Source organism: Pinus tabuliformis, chromosome X, assembly GCF_031772625.1.
Source record: "Pinus tabuliformis cultivar Carrire ecotype Pingquan chromosome X, CPIR1, whole genome shotgun sequence".
Taxonomy (NCBI): Eukaryota; Viridiplantae; Streptophyta; class Pinopsida; order Pinales; family Pinaceae; genus Pinus; species Pinus tabuliformis.
In genome coordinates, this window is record NC_142308.1 from 306002128 (window position 1) to 306019194 (window position 17067).

Consider the following 17067-nt stretch of genomic DNA (forward strand, 5'->3'; position numbering starts at 1 on the left):
CTGAGGATGCTCGTGCAACTTGCTAGAGTCTGAGGGTTCTTTCTTTATGAATCCTCCTGGCATGGTGTTGAGTGCTCTTTTTATGTTTTAACCAGAAAAGAAAATGCTCAGGCAAACAAACAGTCAATCACTGAAACAGAGGATAGTTGAATTCGGTTTCTTCTGAACCCAAGAAGGAATTTCTCATGTGTTCCTTACAATATCAAATAGCAATAATTCTCCTGTTTTAAGACTGTTGTCACCCAGAATTTGACTGTCTATTTATGAAAAGGACAATTTTGTTTTTACAGAATAGAGCATAAGGACACAGGTTCTCTTCTCAGCACATAGATAGATAAGTAAATTCAGTTTTTCCCCACACACAGGCTAGCCTCTACTGCTGCATGTCTCTTCCTTACAGGAGAATTTAAAAAGAAAACATGGAGATTTCCGATGCAGAAAAAGAACTGGGAAAACTTAATGAAATATCTAGGCAAACTTTTCACTTTTTTCTCAATGTTGTTGGAAATAATACTGAGAGGGGGGCTGAATCAGTATTATCAAATTCTTTTCAATATATCTTCCTTATTTATACTTTGAATAATTCTTCAAATATTGATCATTACTTTGTATGTCAGTATCATAAAATAATGAGCAGGAACAAGAAAAGAAAATAGTCACACAAAAGAACACCAGATATAAGGTGGAAACCCAATGTGGGTGAAAACCACCTGCTGCAATATGTCTCTATCTTATTTTAATAAGAAACTCCTTTTACAATGATTTTGTACTGGTGCAGTCCTTTACCAGTACGCAGGCTACAACCTACAGAGAGCTACAACTCTCTCTCTCGTTTTCCAGTCTCTCCTGGAAGGGAGCTACAACCCCCTACTTCTTTTCTTTCAAGGACCACTTTTTCATTAATTTTCAGACTGGATCCAAGAACATCAAAAACTCATCAACTACACTTGCTTCATCAATCTATGATTTATCCAATACTGAATCAATGCTTTCACCAAAGCCAACCCGCATACAGATCTACAAATATTTCCTTATAACTTTGCAGTATACCCAGATCATAACATGTGTACAATAAAACATGCATCAATAATTCAGATCTATAAATTCATTCTTTCAAATATTTAGATATTAGTTAACCCATATTATTAGATTTATAGATCAAGCGTGTGCCACATATCACAGATCAAAATCATATAGAGATACCACTATTCCAGCCTTAAGATTTTGACCCATCAATAGAACTTATCCTTCTCCTTACGCTCAGGTTCCTTCCTCATTCAGATCCAGATCTGCACCATAACCCAATCACCATATTCCAGATCTAGCACTTTATCAGATATTCAATAATTTAGATGATGCTTTGCCAAATGATTTCCTTCCTCTTTTATAGTCTTAGGCCTTTCACAATACCATGGTCCAAAACCATAATAAAACAATACCACAGACCCAATACTTGGGATCAACACTTTTGGATGCAATACCACGGACCAAAACCATAGGATAAAAAATTGTCAGACTATTACCATGAACCAATCATGAAAGTGCGTGAACTTTTCTCTTGCATGAAGGGAACTTTTCTCTGCATGAAAGTGCGTGATATTTTCTCTACATTAAATAAACTTTTCTCTGCATAAAAGTGCGTGAACTTTTCTCTACATGGAATAAACTTTTCTCTGCATAAAAGTGCGTGAAATTTTCTCTACATGGAATAAACTTTTCTCTGCATAAAAGTGCGTGAACTTTTCTGTACATGGAATAAACTTTTCTCTGCATAAAAGTGCGTGAACTTTTCTCTACATGAAGGAAACTTTGTTTCACTATAATTTATCAAATAAATTTGCTGCACTATAATTTATCATTTGTGTGATTTTCCATCAAGGACAACACTTGTCTCATAATGCCAACAATGTCCCCCTTATACTGAGAATTTTCATCTGATATCTCTTCCGTAGATTCATCTAGATATATATAAGTGAGTTGATCTTCTATGAGTTGTTTGCCATCAAGTACAACACATGCATCATAATGCCAACAATCTCGCCCTTTGGACTTGATGGCAACAATACCAAATCACTCTCCCCCTTTGATATCAAGGGCAAAGGGCGAACCAAGATATTCTCTTTCCTAGAAAGGCATTCCGTTGTTCATACTCCCCCTGAGTACCTATTGAAATCTCTGAATGAGCTCCCCCTTTGTATATGCCAAGGTGCACCAATCTGTTCATGCTACATGCTGAAAGCTCTGCTCTTTCTGAATTGTGTTGTTCATGCTCCCCCTGACTATAGGAAAGATCTGCAAAAGATGTTCTCCAAGAAAGAGATAGAGACGTATTGCAGCAATATTTAGACCAGCATCCATGATCTCCTTCTGTACTTCCTCCATAATGCCAACAATGCATGATATGCTCCCCATGAACCTGTGCCATTCGATCTTCGACCAATGTACGCATATACTTTAGATGAACCTTGCGTACAACCAACAATCAGAAGAGATTCAACAACAAGATGATACATCAACAACCCCCAGCTTTTTCCTGAGGTATTCAAAGGTCTCCCTAGGCAATGGTTTGGTGAGTATATCAGCAACCTGTTCCTTAGAAGGAACATACTCCAACTTGACCTTTTGTTCAAGCACTTGTTCCTGGAGAAAGTGATACTTGATTGATATGTGCTTGGTTTTTAAGTGCATGACTGGGTTCTTTGAAATGTTGATTGCACTTGTATTATCACATAAGATGGAGATAGGTGGTGTACAAGTGATTTGAAAATCCTGCAGGGTCTGCATCATCCAAAGGAGTTGAGTTCAGCAAGATGTAGCAACAACATATTCTGCTTCAGCTGTAGACAAGGCAATCGAACTCTGTTTCTTGCTGAACCAAGATACTAATCTGGAACCCATAAAGAATGCACCACCACTTGTGCTCTTCCTGTCATCCACGCTTCCGGCCCAATCTGCATCAGAATAAGCATGAAGTGTGAGATCTATATCTCTAGGATACCATAAGCCATAATTTTGAGTCCCTTGAAGATATTTGAAGATTCTCTTTACTGCCTGAAGATGAGTTTCCTTTGGATTTGCCTGAAATCTTCCAACTATTCCCACTGCATGCATGATGTCTAGTCGGGTACCTGTCAAATAAAGTAGACTTCCAATCATAGATCTGTAGGTTGGTTGATGTACTGCTGCTGATTCATCATTTGCATTGAGGCTACTTCCTGTGACCATGGGTGTACATACTGGTTTTGCATCTTCCATGCCATATTTCTTCAAAATCTGCTTGAGATACTTGGTTTGAGACAAGAAGATCCCTCCTTCCTTTTGTTGGATTTGCAGGCCAAGAAAATATGTCAATTCTCCAAGCAAGGACATTTCGAATTCTTTTTGCATCACCAAGGCAAAGCTTTGACTCATAGATTCTTCATTGCTGCCAAAGATAATGTCATCTACATACACAACAAGTATTAGCAATTTGTCATTTTCAATTTTTATATAAAGATTGCTATCTGCTGATCCTTTTGAAAAACCTTGTTGATGAAGATATTTGTCCAAACGATAGTACCAAGCCCTTGGAGCTTGTTTAAGACCATAGAGAGCCATTTTCAGTCTGCATGCAAGATTTGGATCATTTCCAAGAATGAACGCATCTGGCTGCTCAATGTATACTTCTTCTTCTAAGTCTCCATTCAAAAAGGTTGATTTGACGTCCATTTGAAATACTTTGAACTTTTGAAAGCTTGAGAGAGAAAGGAACATTCAGATGGCCTCAAGTCTTGCAACAGGAGCAAAAGTTTCCTCAAAATCTATTCCTTCTTGCTGCGCGTACCCTTTACAAACAAGTCTTGCCTTGTTTCTAATTACTTCCCCATTTTCATTCAACTTATTTTTGAAGACCCATTTTGTCCCTATAACATTCTTATCCTTTGGTCTAGGAACCAACTCCCAAGTGTTGTTCTTTTCGATCTGCTCAAGTTCTTCATCCATTGCTTTGACCCAACATTCATCTTTGCATGCCTCTTTTACATTTTGTGGTTCAGTGGAGGAGAGTAATGCCAAATAGCTTGAAGCTTCTGCAATTGTTCTTCTTGTTTGTACACCTGCTTCTTTCTGCCCCAAAATCTGAGATTCTGGATGATTCTTCTGAACGTACCGGGATGGAGTCTTCTCTTCTATTCTTATCTATTCCTTTGGTGATCCTTGAGGTTCTTCTTCTTCATCATTCTATCTTTGAGGGTAGTCTTCATCTTCTTCGATATTTTCATGATTTACTTGCCTAGGAATGTATCCCTTTTCATCAACCACTACATCAATGCTGTCAACAATTCTTCCAAGTCTTTTATTGTAGCACTTATATGCTTTGCTGTGTGGAGAATAACCAAGAAGAATGCCTTCATTTGCTCTAGGTTCAAGTTTGCCAAGTTTCTCATCAGTATTCTTAATATAGCATTTTCTCCCAAAGATTTTGAAGTGCTTTACCGAAGGAGTCTCACCATACCAGAGCTCATGAGGAGTTTGAGTGTTGTTTACTCAGACATTTTTTTTGTTGAGAATAACAACCGCAGCATATGCGGCTTCACCCCATAAAGTTGCAGGAGTTCTAGACTCATCCAGCATAACACGAGCCATTTGTTGGACTGTTCTGTTCATCCTTTCCACCACTCCATTTTGCTGAGGAGTTATAGCTGTAGAGAATTCTCTTCTTATCCCATGTTCTTCACAAAAATCGAAAAATTCATTTGAGGTAAACTCCCCACCTCTGTCAGACCTGAGGCACTTAATTTTGTAACCTAATTCATTTTCAACCAAGGCTTTGAAGGATTTGAATTTCTCGAATGCTTCGTCTTTGTGCTTCATAAGTCCTAACCAAACAAACCTGGAGAAATCGTCAATGAATAATATCAAGTATTCTTCTCCTCGAGGTGTCCTTTTCCTAAATGGACCACATACATCTGTATGGACTAGCTCAAGAGGCATGCTAGCTGATCCTTCCTTCTCTGGAAAGTTAGTTCTGGTTAGCTTTCCAAACTGACATGATTTGCATATGGTGTTGTCTGGAATTTTGATATCTGGAAGACCACGAACTGCCTGATATTTGCATGCTTTTCTTATTTGTGAAAAGCTTAGATGCCCCAACCTCCGGTGCCATAACCAGTGTTCATCATCCTTGCTCAAATAGCATTGTTTTTGTCCTTCTTCAAATATGTATAGATTATTTGGAGTTCTTCTACCTTTGATCACTGTTTCACATGTATCAAGATCACAAACACGACATCCGTTTGATCTAAATATCACCTCGGTTCCTTGATCACACATCCGGCTGACACTTAGAAGATTATGCTTCAATCCATCAACATACAAAACATTTCTAGCTTTGACCTTTTCTTTTAACTGAGCAGTGCCTTTTCCTTTTATAGCTGCAGGAGTATCATTTCCAAAAGAAACTTTCTTTCCCTTTTCTAAAGCAGAATATGATTCAATTTTTTCTTTATCACCTGTCATATGTTTCGAACATCCACTGTCAATGTACCATAGATTTTCTTGTCCTTCTGCATAAAATGTTATCCCACATCTTTCTGTTTGTGGTTCCTTTATTCTCCATGTTTTGGTGCTTGAGGCTTGTTCCTTTGTCTGCTGAAACCTGCTCCTGCATTCAGAATCTTCATGACCAAAGTTATTGCAAATAGAACATTCAACTTCATTTTCAAGAGCCAAAAAGTTGTTATAGGTCCTTTTTGTAATCTCGATCATACTTCTTTGTTTTTGAGCTTCTCTAGTCATGATTATTTTATATGCAACACATTGAGCTGCTTTGTGACTGAAGTTATGGCAAGAGAAACATTGCCCATTGAAGAAACTTCTTCGATTATCAAATCTACCGGCCAAATGATTGTAATTTCTATTGTCATCCATTCTTGAAGCAAATTGAGAAGATTTTACCTGTGGCTAGTTGTAGCTTTTGTTCATCCTTAAGACAGATTGCCCCTGGTTTACCTGATAGTCTTTGTTCGTTCTTGATGTAATTCGTCCCTGCTTTACCTGGTGATCTCCATTGTGCTTTTGCTCATTCCTTCTTGCTGCAGCAAGATAACTCTTTGAGGTGGATGCTTGAGATGTTTCTCCATTATACCCCAGACCTGTCTTGTTTAGCGAAGAACGCTGTACATTGATGATCTCATCCAGAGTTTCAGATCCTTTGACAAACTTAAGATTAATAGCCTTTGTTTTCTCAATTTCTTTTCTAAGGTCAACAATTTCACCTTCTAACTTTTCAAGATATTTTTCTTTTTCATCAATTTGAAATTGTAGAGTATCAATGATCATATTCTTTTCTTCTATACATGTCTTAAGTCTAGAAATCTCTTCATAAAAACTATCCACATCTATAGCATCCATGTAATCATCATCTTCAAATGCCATTAAAAGTTTATAGTCATTACCTCGTTCATCTTCATCACTATTTGATAGACCATCACTGTCTTCATGAGTGTAGTAGCTTTTCTTATTTGCATTCTGTTTCTTGTTCCATCTAGCAGGTTCCCTTCCTTTGTCAATCTTATCCTTATGAGGACATTTGGCAGCATAATGACCTACTCTTCCATAAGCAAAACATTTAAAAGGTAGATTATCTCTGAACCTTCCAGTACCCCGTTGAAGATTTCTGACAAAATTTGATTCTTCTTCTTCTTCTGGCACGTGACTTGACTCATAGTAGTCTCCTTTGCCTGAAGCCTTAAAAGCAGCTTCTCTCCTGTCTGATGGACCTCCTTTTCTCATTTCATAAGCAGTTAGAATTCCGTGTAGCTGAGACATAGTAAGAGTTCATAGATTTTCCTTTTCTTCTATTGCAGATACTTTAGATTCAAACTTGGGGGACAATGATCTTAGGACTTTTTCAACCACAACAGCCTCTTTTATTTCTTCACCTAAGTTTTTCATACAATTAACAATCTCATCTACCCGAAGGAAATAGTTAGCCACACTTTCATCATTATACATTCTGAGATTCTCATAATGAATCCTGAGGGTTTGAAGTTTTGCACGTTTTACCTGTTCATCTCCTTCGTAGCTCAAAACAATCTTGTCCCATATTTCTTTTGCGGATTTATATTGCATAACCTTCACGAATTCAGATTGAGATAGACATCCTAGAAGAGTATTAACTGCCTTTGCATTTGTTTCATATTTCTTCTTCTCAGCTGAATCTGTAGGAGTAGGTGATGGAAAAGTATACCCTGTTTCTATAATGTCCCACACTTCTGTACCCAAAGATTGAAGATAGGCAGTAACTCTTACCTTCCAATATAGGAAGTTTTTCCCATCAAAAATTGGTGGCCTGATTGATGCTTCCCTCTCGTAGTTGCTCATGATGTTAGATCTTCCTTCAAGCGATCAAGCTTCTTCAGAAGGACCTGCTCTGATACCAATTGTTGGAAATAATACTGAGAGGGGGGGTGAATCAGTATTATCAAATTCTTTTCAATATATCTTCCTTATTTATACTTTGAATAATTCTTCAAATATTGATCATTACTTTGTATGTCAGTATCTTAAAATAATGAGCAGGAACAAGAAAAGCAAATAGTCACACAAAAGAACACCAGATATAAGGTGGAAACCCAATGTGGGTGAAAACCACCTGCTACAATATGTCTCTATCTTCTTTTAATAAGAAACTCCTTTTACAATGATTTTGTACTGGTGCAGTCCTTTACCAGTACGCAGGCTACAACCTGCAGAGAGCTACAACTCTCTCTCTCGTTTTCCAGTCTCTCCTGGAAGGGAGCTACAACCCCCTACTTCTTTTCTTTCAAGGACCACTTTTCATTAATTTTCAGACTGGATCCAAGAACATCAAAAACTCATCAACTACACTTGCATCATCAATCTCTGATTTATCCAATAATGAATCAATGCTTTCACCAAAGCCAACCCGCATACAGATCTGCAAATATTTCCTTATAACTTTGCAGTATACCCAGATCATAACATGTGTACAATAAAACATGCATCAATAATTCAGATCTATAAATTCATTCTTTCAAATATTTAGATATTAGTTAACCCAGATTATTAGATTTATAGATCAAGTGTGTGCCACATATCACAGATCAAAATCATATAGAGATACCATTATTCCAGACTTAAGATTTTGACCCATCAATAGAACTTATCCTTCTCCTTACGCTCAGGTTCCTTCTTCATTCAGATCCAGATCTGCACCATAACCCAACCACCATATTCCAGATCTAGCACTTTATCAGATATTCAATAATTCAGATGATGCTTTGCCAAATGATTTCCTTCCTCTTTTATAGTGTTAGGCCTTTCACAATACCATGGTCCAAAACCATAATAACACAATACCACGGACCCAATACTTGGGATCAACACTTTTGGATGCAATACCACGGACCAAAACCATAGTATCAAAAACTGTCGGACTAATACCATGAACCAATCATGAAAGTGCATGAACTTTTCTCTTGCATGAAGGGAACTTTTCTCTGCATGAAAGTGCGTGATCTTTTCTCTACATGAAATAAACTTTTCTCTGCATAAAAGTGCGTGAACTTTTCTCTACATGGAATAAACCTTTCTCTGCATAAAAGTGCGTGAACTTTTCTCCACATGGAATAAACTTTTCTCTGCATAAAAGTGCGTGAACTTTTCTCTACATGGAATAAACTTTTCTCTGCATAAAAGTGCGTGAACTTTTCTCTACATGAAGGAAACTTTGTTGCACTATAATTTATCAAATAAATTTGTTGCACTATAATTTATCATTTGTGTGATTTGCCATCAAGGACAACACTTGTCTCATAATGCCAACAATCTCCCCCTTATGCTGAGAATTGTCATCTGATATCTCTTCCGTAGATTCATCTAGATATATATAAGTGAGTTGATCTTCTATGAGTTGTTTGCCATCAAGTACAACACATGCATCATAATGCCAACAAATTCACAAGCAGACTTTTACTCTTGTTTTTCAATCTGATGTCGTTCAATTCAGCACCTTGCACAAAAAAATCATACATAGAGGATTTTTCCCCAGCCTACCTCGTTTGGAGCTTGAAATTCGATGAAAATTCCAGGTTTCCTCTCCGCGGAGTTGTTCTCTACCTTTCCTGTAGAACCCTTCTTGTAGAAGGCTCCCGCTTCCTATAGAATGAAACTGTGCTTTTGGTAGAGCCCGATAGGCGGGAGATTTTCGAAAATACGTAGAAAAACTGGTGGAGGACGACTGGTTAACTGCTCTGGAAGTAGTGGATACGTACTCGAGTCGATAACGTTGTGAGTGCAGAATGAATAGAGGGTGGTGCATGTTTCAACTGATCATATTTTAACTGCGGCATGATTCGTGGTGAGGGGATGAGGTGGTCGGACCAGACTGTTGATCTAACATCACAACCATAATGTTTCTGCATGTTTCTGACCACCGTCACCTCCGTTCTGCCATTATCTACCGCCACCACTACCAGTCCCGACGATTCCTCCCTGAATGGACACTCCACACGTGCTGGCTACACATCTAATCGGCAATTTTGAATGTAATGGGCCCGTTTGGATTCCACGAGGATATGTAACTGGCCGAGGCAGGCCAGTTGATTGGCTACCAATTCCACTCAATTCGAACCATTCCCATATTCATGCAGATTTAAAATATGATTTATGCAATTGAAGAACGAGTTTAGGCACTTACCTGCGCGGTCGCGGCTGTGTTATGCAGATTTCGGGTTTTGAAACCCATTCCTTCATTTGTTGTTGCTGCATGCACACTGCATGCTTGGCCTCGACTGTTGCTGATGTTCATACTTTCAAGTAGAGCTCCATGCATGTTTCTTCTGCCCTACTTTGTTGTCCCTGTCTCTGGAGTATGTATTTCAGAGGGATCAGCTGCTACAGGATTCTTGTAGGATGTCCTGTAGCTGCTTCTCCTCCTAGAATGCAAGCTAGAATGAGCAGGGCTATAATGCTGATGAGGGTCTCAGCTGATGAGGAGTCTAGATGGAGGGTAACAGGTATGGTGAATGAAGAACTGCTGCTTATTTTTTCACTAAAAGGTTTTTGCTGGCAGTATGAAGAAAATAGGATTTCTGTGTGTGACTATGCAGGAACATAAAAAATGAGTGCAATGGAGGTGTACAGAGATGGAAAAAGGCGACATATGGTGATGGATGGAAACAGAGATGTTTACAGGCCTCATAGGCAGATTCCCAACCTTCGGGTCCTCTTCTGAGATCGATTTTAGCTTGTCTACAGGTTCTATAGGATCTTCCTATAGAAGACACAAAATTTCTGTAGAAGACACAGAACTTCCTGTAGAAGGTGAAATCTTAGCCCGAATGAGACCAAATTTTAGGAAAAGGTAGTGGTCATGGAGGAATGGATTGAGAGGGATGCTTGCAACATGGTGATGAGCTTTGTCTTTGTATTGTGCGATCCTCCTAACTTGCAATGTCCTTCCTGCAACCTGCAAGTATTCAACAAAAATTAGGTTTATTTTCTTTTTCTTTTTTCTTTTTTCTGTTTTCCCTTTTTTTTTTTTAGTTTGAGATAGCTGGGGTGCCTCCAAGAGGTTCTCACCCTCACCGTCTGCCTTGGGCACCTCCAAGAGGTTTTCACCCTCATTGTTTGCCTTGAGCGCCTACAAGAGGTTTTCACCCAAGGATCATCATCTTCTTCTTCTTCTTCTTTTTATTTGTTCAAGGTGTGGGTGGAGTGGAGACAAGGGCCTGCTCCACTACCAACACTGATTTATCCAGAGTTTCAATGAACTCCTACTTAGAAAGGGGCTTCCTGTAGATTTTCAATCAATGCCCATTGACGAGCATGGGGATGGCTTCTTCATCAATGGTCTTGATAAGGACTGAACCATTGTCATTGCATTTCTCCAGTGTATATGGTCCCAACCATCTTGTCCTCAGCTTCCCTTTGAAATCCTTGTATCTTGAATCATGTAACAGCACCCAATCTCCTGGTTGAAATTGTTTTTCTTTGAGGTGCCAGTCATGCCATATCTTCCTTTGAAGTTGGACCACCTCTGAGTGGAGAAGGGCCTGCATTCTCTCTTCATCTAGTCCATTCAGCTGAAGTGATCTTTCCTATTGTGCATGGCTGAGATCTAGGTCCAGTTGAGCTACCAGCATCAATGTGTTATATTCAAATGCTATGGACAGTAAAGCCTTCTTCCCGTAGACCAGGTCATAAGGTGTGAAACCTGTTGTAGTTTTCCAAGTAATGTTGTAGGCCCAGGTGGCCTCAACCAAGCGATTTGCCCAATCTTTTCTGCTGCTGCTCACCAATTTAGTCAAAATCTCTTCCAAAGCTCTGTTATTGATTTCCACCTGTCCATTTGCTTGTGGATGATAAGGGGTTGGAGTTCTATGCTTAATCTTGTGATGAGCGAGCAGGTCTTCAATTGGGTTAGAGGTAAACTGACTTCCTTGATCTATGACTAACTCTCTTGGGTAGCCAAACTTGTAGAAGATATTTTCCCTCAAAAACTTAGCCACTTTTTCTTTTGTTGCTACCTTGATTGCCTTTGTTTTTGCCCACTTTGTCAGGTAGTCCATACACACAATGATGTAAGACTTTTGTTTTGAAGGAGGGTTGATAGGACCCACAAATCCATGCCCAACTTCTAAAATGGCTTGAAAGTCACTTGAGGTTGGAGGAGCATTTCATCCCTTGGAGTCGGTTTCCCCATCCTTTGACATCAGTCACATTGGCTGATGTATCTCCTAACATCTTGATGGAGAGTGGGCCAATAGTAACCTGCCTATAGAATTTTGAAGGGGGTTCTTTTTGTTGCAAAGTGGCCTCCGCAGAGCCCATCATGAAGGGTTAGGAGGATGTCAAAAAATTCCTCCTACCTAACACAATGCCTCAAAATTTGATCTAGGCCAAGTTTGAACAGGTTGCCCCCAATCCAAGTGAATGAGGTGCTTCTCCTCACGATCTTACTCTTCTCTTTTGAGGATAGGTGTGGTAGGAACTGTGTTGAAACCAAGTAATTTTCTATATTAGCAAACCATGGAGAGAGTACTGAAATAGAAAATAGGTGTTCATCTGGCATTTGATCATCCACCATCCCTTCTTCACCTACAAGCAAATCTAGTCTAGACAGAAAATCAGCAACGACATTTTCCTTACCTGGCTTATCAACAATGGTCAAATCAAATTGCTGCAATAAAAGTAACGATCTAATGATACGAGCATTCACATCAGGTTTATTCATCAAATACCTAATTGCAGCATGATCAGTGTGTAGAAATGTTTGATAACCAGTGATGTAGTGTCTGAACTTGTTTAGGTAATGGACTACAGCCAGGAGCTCTTTCTTGGTTACAGTATAGTTTAACTCTACCTTGGACAAGTTTTTACTAACAAAATATATGGCATATTGTAGATTCTCTTCAACTTGTCCTAAAGCTACTCCTATGGCTTTTTTCGAGGCGTCTATGTGAATGTGGAAAGGTAGGGCCCAGTTTGGACCTCTCAAGATTGAGGCAGTTACTAGCTTACCTTTCAACGCATCCAAAGCCTCTTGACAGTTGTCAGTCCATATAAACTCAACATCTTTCCCCAAAAGACCAAACAATGGAGAGGCTAGCTTACTAAAATATTTAATGAATCTTCTATAATATCCTGCTAAGCCTAGAAAACTCTGAACATCTCTTACCTTTTGAGGAGGTGGAACCCTTTCGATGATAGCAATCTTGTTGGGATCCACCTGTAATCCTTGCTGAGAAATTGTATGACCTAGCACGATCCCTTCAGTCATCAAGAATTCACATTTTTCAGGATTGAGGGACAGGTTCATTTCAATACACTTGGTTCAAACTTTTCCTAGGTTAGTCAATGCTTCTTGGAAGTTGGACCCATAAGGAGTAAAGTCATCCATATAGATTTCCACCGAATCATGGATGAGCTTAGAAAATATGCTCAGCACTACTCTCTGGAAAGTGGCAGGAGCGTTACATCACCCAAAGGGAAGGACCCGGTAGGCAAAGGTACCCCATGGAAAATTGAAAGTGGTCTTATCTTGGTTTTCCGGGCTGATTTGGATCTGATTATACCCATTAAACCCATCTAGGAAGGAAACGAACTTCTTCCCTGCCAGTCCATCTAACACTTGATCTATGAAAGGCAAAGGGAAATGGTTCTTCTTGGTAGCTTTGTTAAGTTCTCTTTAATCTACATAGATTCTCCACTTCCCGTTTTTCTTGGGCACAAGCACTAGAGGAGAAACCCACTCGCTGTCAGAGATGGGGTAGATGAATCCTGCATCCAAAAAATTTTGCAGTTCTTCTTTGACAATGTCCTTAAGGGCTAGATTCATTCTCCTTTGAGGTTGCCTGACTGGTTTATAGTCCTCTTTAATGTAAATGTGATGGGTACAGACTAAAGGGTGGACTCCTTTCATCTCCTTATAGCTCCAAGCAAAAGCATCCAAATGGCTGTTCAATAAGCTACACAACTCCTTCTCCTGAGATGGGGATAGGGACGAGTTGATCTTCAAGGTTCTTTCAGGGCCAAATTCCACATTCTTAACTCGAGAAGAGGTCAGATCAGCCACACAAAGATCCACTAAAGCACTAGCTTGGGTGTCTTCTACCAACTCTTCTAATGGCAGAACACTGGGAGGTGGATTTTGAATGAAATTCTCAATAAGATCATCCTTAGTTTGAGGACCTCCCCTGGTGGCTACCACTGTGCACAATGGTGCAAAGTAGACTTCATCCTCATCTTCCTCCTCCAACCAGAGAGGTAAGTCATGTTCTAGCAGAGGTTGGGCAAGAGGATATAGGACTAGCTGTTTGGACATAGGCCCATTCTTGATGGTCATGCTCCCAACTTGACCAGTGATGTAAGCATCTGCAGTAGCTAACCAAGGCCTTCCCAAAATGAGGGGGTATCTAGTGAGTTTCGCCTTTGGCTGAAGGACCAAGAAGTCCGCAGGGTACGCCCAAGAATCAAAAGAGACCATAACATCTTCCACAATCCCTTCGGGGGTCACAGTGGAGCGGTCTGCTAACTGCAATATTGTCGAGGTCTTTCTTAGGGAACTCTGAAGGTTGAATTTGAGCATAGTTTCCCTGGTCATCACATTAATGGCAGCCCGTAGATCAATCAGGGTGTGGGGCATTATGGTGCCATTGATGTGGACGGCTACAGGACTCCTAGGGTCCAGATATTTTGGATAGATTACTTGTCTCAACATCAGGTCGGATAGTTGTCCTATGAAATTGATAGTTGGGGCATCTCTCTTGTGCCTGCCTGGGTGCTTAAAACACTTCTCTTTGATCAATTTGTTGTAGATTGGTACATCTTTGATGGCCTGGAGAAGTGGTATTTTTACACACAACTGTTTGATTTTTCCTAGAAGTTCAGTCTCTTCTGGGTTTGGTTGCATGGTTCCAGTTAGTGTCTCAAGAAAGGGTGGAATGGCTTTGGCTTCGCTTTCCTGTTTCTCTTCCTCATCCTCCTTAGGAGGAGGTTGGGTATCTGGAAGGACCTTCTCAGATTGTAGGTTGATCTCTTGAATCTCCATAGCGTAGGTAGGGCATGTTGTCTCTCCAATATATACCTGTTGGCCTATCTGTTATTGGGGTTCGGGTTCGATTGAGCAGACATATGGGGTTGTCTTGGAGGAGCAGGAGATAAGGTTTGTGGTTGAGCAGGTGGTAGAGGCAAAATGGTGGGAGGAGAGTTGTACTGGGGCCTCCACCCATGTTGAGGTGCATTCCATTGAGGTTATGGCTGAACATAAGAATGAAACGAATGAGCAGCAGGTTGAGTATGGTATTGAGATGGATATTACCAAGGAGGGGTTGCAGACCAGGAAGGATGAGCAGGGGGGCCCCAAGAAGATATGTCAATGGATTGGTTGGGGTTGTAATAAGTCTGAGATGTCCCTTGCATCCGCTGCTGGTAAAGTATCGATCCATGTGGCCTCCTTTGGTTCAGAAGTAGAGTGGTCCAATGGCTCCTTCAGCCCCTTGGTACATAGCTTTGAGTCTGGATAAGGTTTGGCACTGGTTTGTAGGGTGGTCTTCCTCACAAATGAAACTTACCTCTACGGAGTGCAATGGACGCTCGTTCCTAGGATGCTTCCTTGTACATCTGGGACAAAAGATGGCCAAAGCCCTTTCAGCTTCCTCTTTCTTCTTTTGGATTCGGAAAGTATCCTGTTGCATGGCAATGGTCTGTCTCATCTCACTTTTGAGGTCTTCCATTTTATTTTCAAACTCATGTTTGGAGAAGGTGGCACTAGCTGAAAGTTGACTCCCCCTACCTCTTTTCTGGGCTACCCTAGAATGGTTTCTAAACACAGTCTTTATGTCATCATAAGGTAGCTGGTAGATGTCTCCTCCAGCCAGCAAATGGATGGTATTTAGAAGGTCTTCAGGGACTCCTCGGAGAAAAACCAGCTTCAGAGATTTGGAGTCAAGTGTGCACCTGGCCCTTTTATAACTGAGTTGGAACCTTTCTTTATAGTTTTCTAAAGATTCATCACTTCCCATGGTCATCCGAAAGATTTCTCCCTTCGTTTCCTTTGACCTACAGTAATCCTGGTATTTGTTGTTAAAGGCTTCCTGCATCTTACCCAATTTGTGATACTGTTTCCTGGTAACCCCATGAACCAGTGTAGTGCTACATCCTTGAGGGTAGAGGGAAAGAGTTTCAACTTTTGTCCGTCTTCTGCATAGTCATAAGTTCAATGAAGGACATAAAACTCAAACAGGAAGGTATCAGGGTCTTCAGTGGTCAATCCATGGAAGTGAAGTAAGGCTGAGGGACTTATGTTTTTCATTTTTGTGTCCCCATTGGTCTCTCGGATGGGAAAGGCACCTTCTATTCTCTCCTCATCTCCTATACCGTTTCTATGTTCAGCCATAGTCTTAGGAGGAATGTTTTCTTGCTCTTCTTCTGTTATATGATCTTCGTATATCTCTGGAGGTTCACCTATAGGTTCTTCTGGATAACAGCCACCAAAGAAGAGAGAAGGGTGACTCAGTGATGTGGTGGGGGTGTTGGGTAAGAATTTTCCTGAATTGTCTCTGTTTCTACGAGGCATGAAATGAAATATTTTTTGTTGTTTTCTGTGTTTTTCTCTGCTTGTACCAACAAAACTGAAATTGATTGAACAAAAAATTGCAATGAACTAAAATAAACCTCGCTGGAATGAAAATTACAGAATTGAAATGAAAGAAGGAAATGAGTAATTTATATTGTAGAAATGAAATGCTAAGCTACACTTGCATAATTGAAATTGCGGAATTGAAATGCTAATCTATGCTTGCAAAATTGAAATTGTGAAATTAGAATGCTAATCTACACTTGCAGAATTGAAATGCTAGTCTAGGAAAGTAGGAATTGTCTAATCTACTTTTGTGGAAATGAAATTGTAGAATGGAAATGAAACAACTACTCTACTTTCGCTGAAATAAACTATTTAGCAAAAGGTTGTAGTAGAAGATAGAAGAAAAATAGCAATCACAAATACTCTGACACTTCCCCTGCAACAGTGCCAAAAAGGATGGTGAGCCCCAGTATTGCAGCAATGATGCTGCAACTCCCGGGACTCCTTCTTTACTTTTATCAACCCGGTTGTTTGTAACAAACTTGGAAGTGACGGTGCTATATGCACAAGTACTAACTCTTGCCGCAGGCTGTCACTTGATCAGCGGGCACAAGTCTGCTAGGAGCTTAAACCAACTTCTATGAGCTCTTAGAAGAAGATTTTAATTAGGATGGATGAAAGCTAACTCAAAAGAGGGTAGTCTACTTGCAGAAAGAAAACTGAAAGCTGGAAGGAAATTTAAACCCTAGCAAACCCTAGTTTTACCGACTAACCCTACTGGTGCAAGAAGAGAGATGAAAGCAGTGGAAATGGATGACATTGACCCTTGGAAAGGTAAAATGCATGTGACTAAGCTACTTCTGAAGTGAAATCTGGAAAAAACATCTTTTTGTATTTTTGAGTAATTTTACAGAATTATTATGCATGTGCTTTAACTGTTTTTTATTGTGCAAAGGTTGATTGGAGAAAGGAAATGGAGT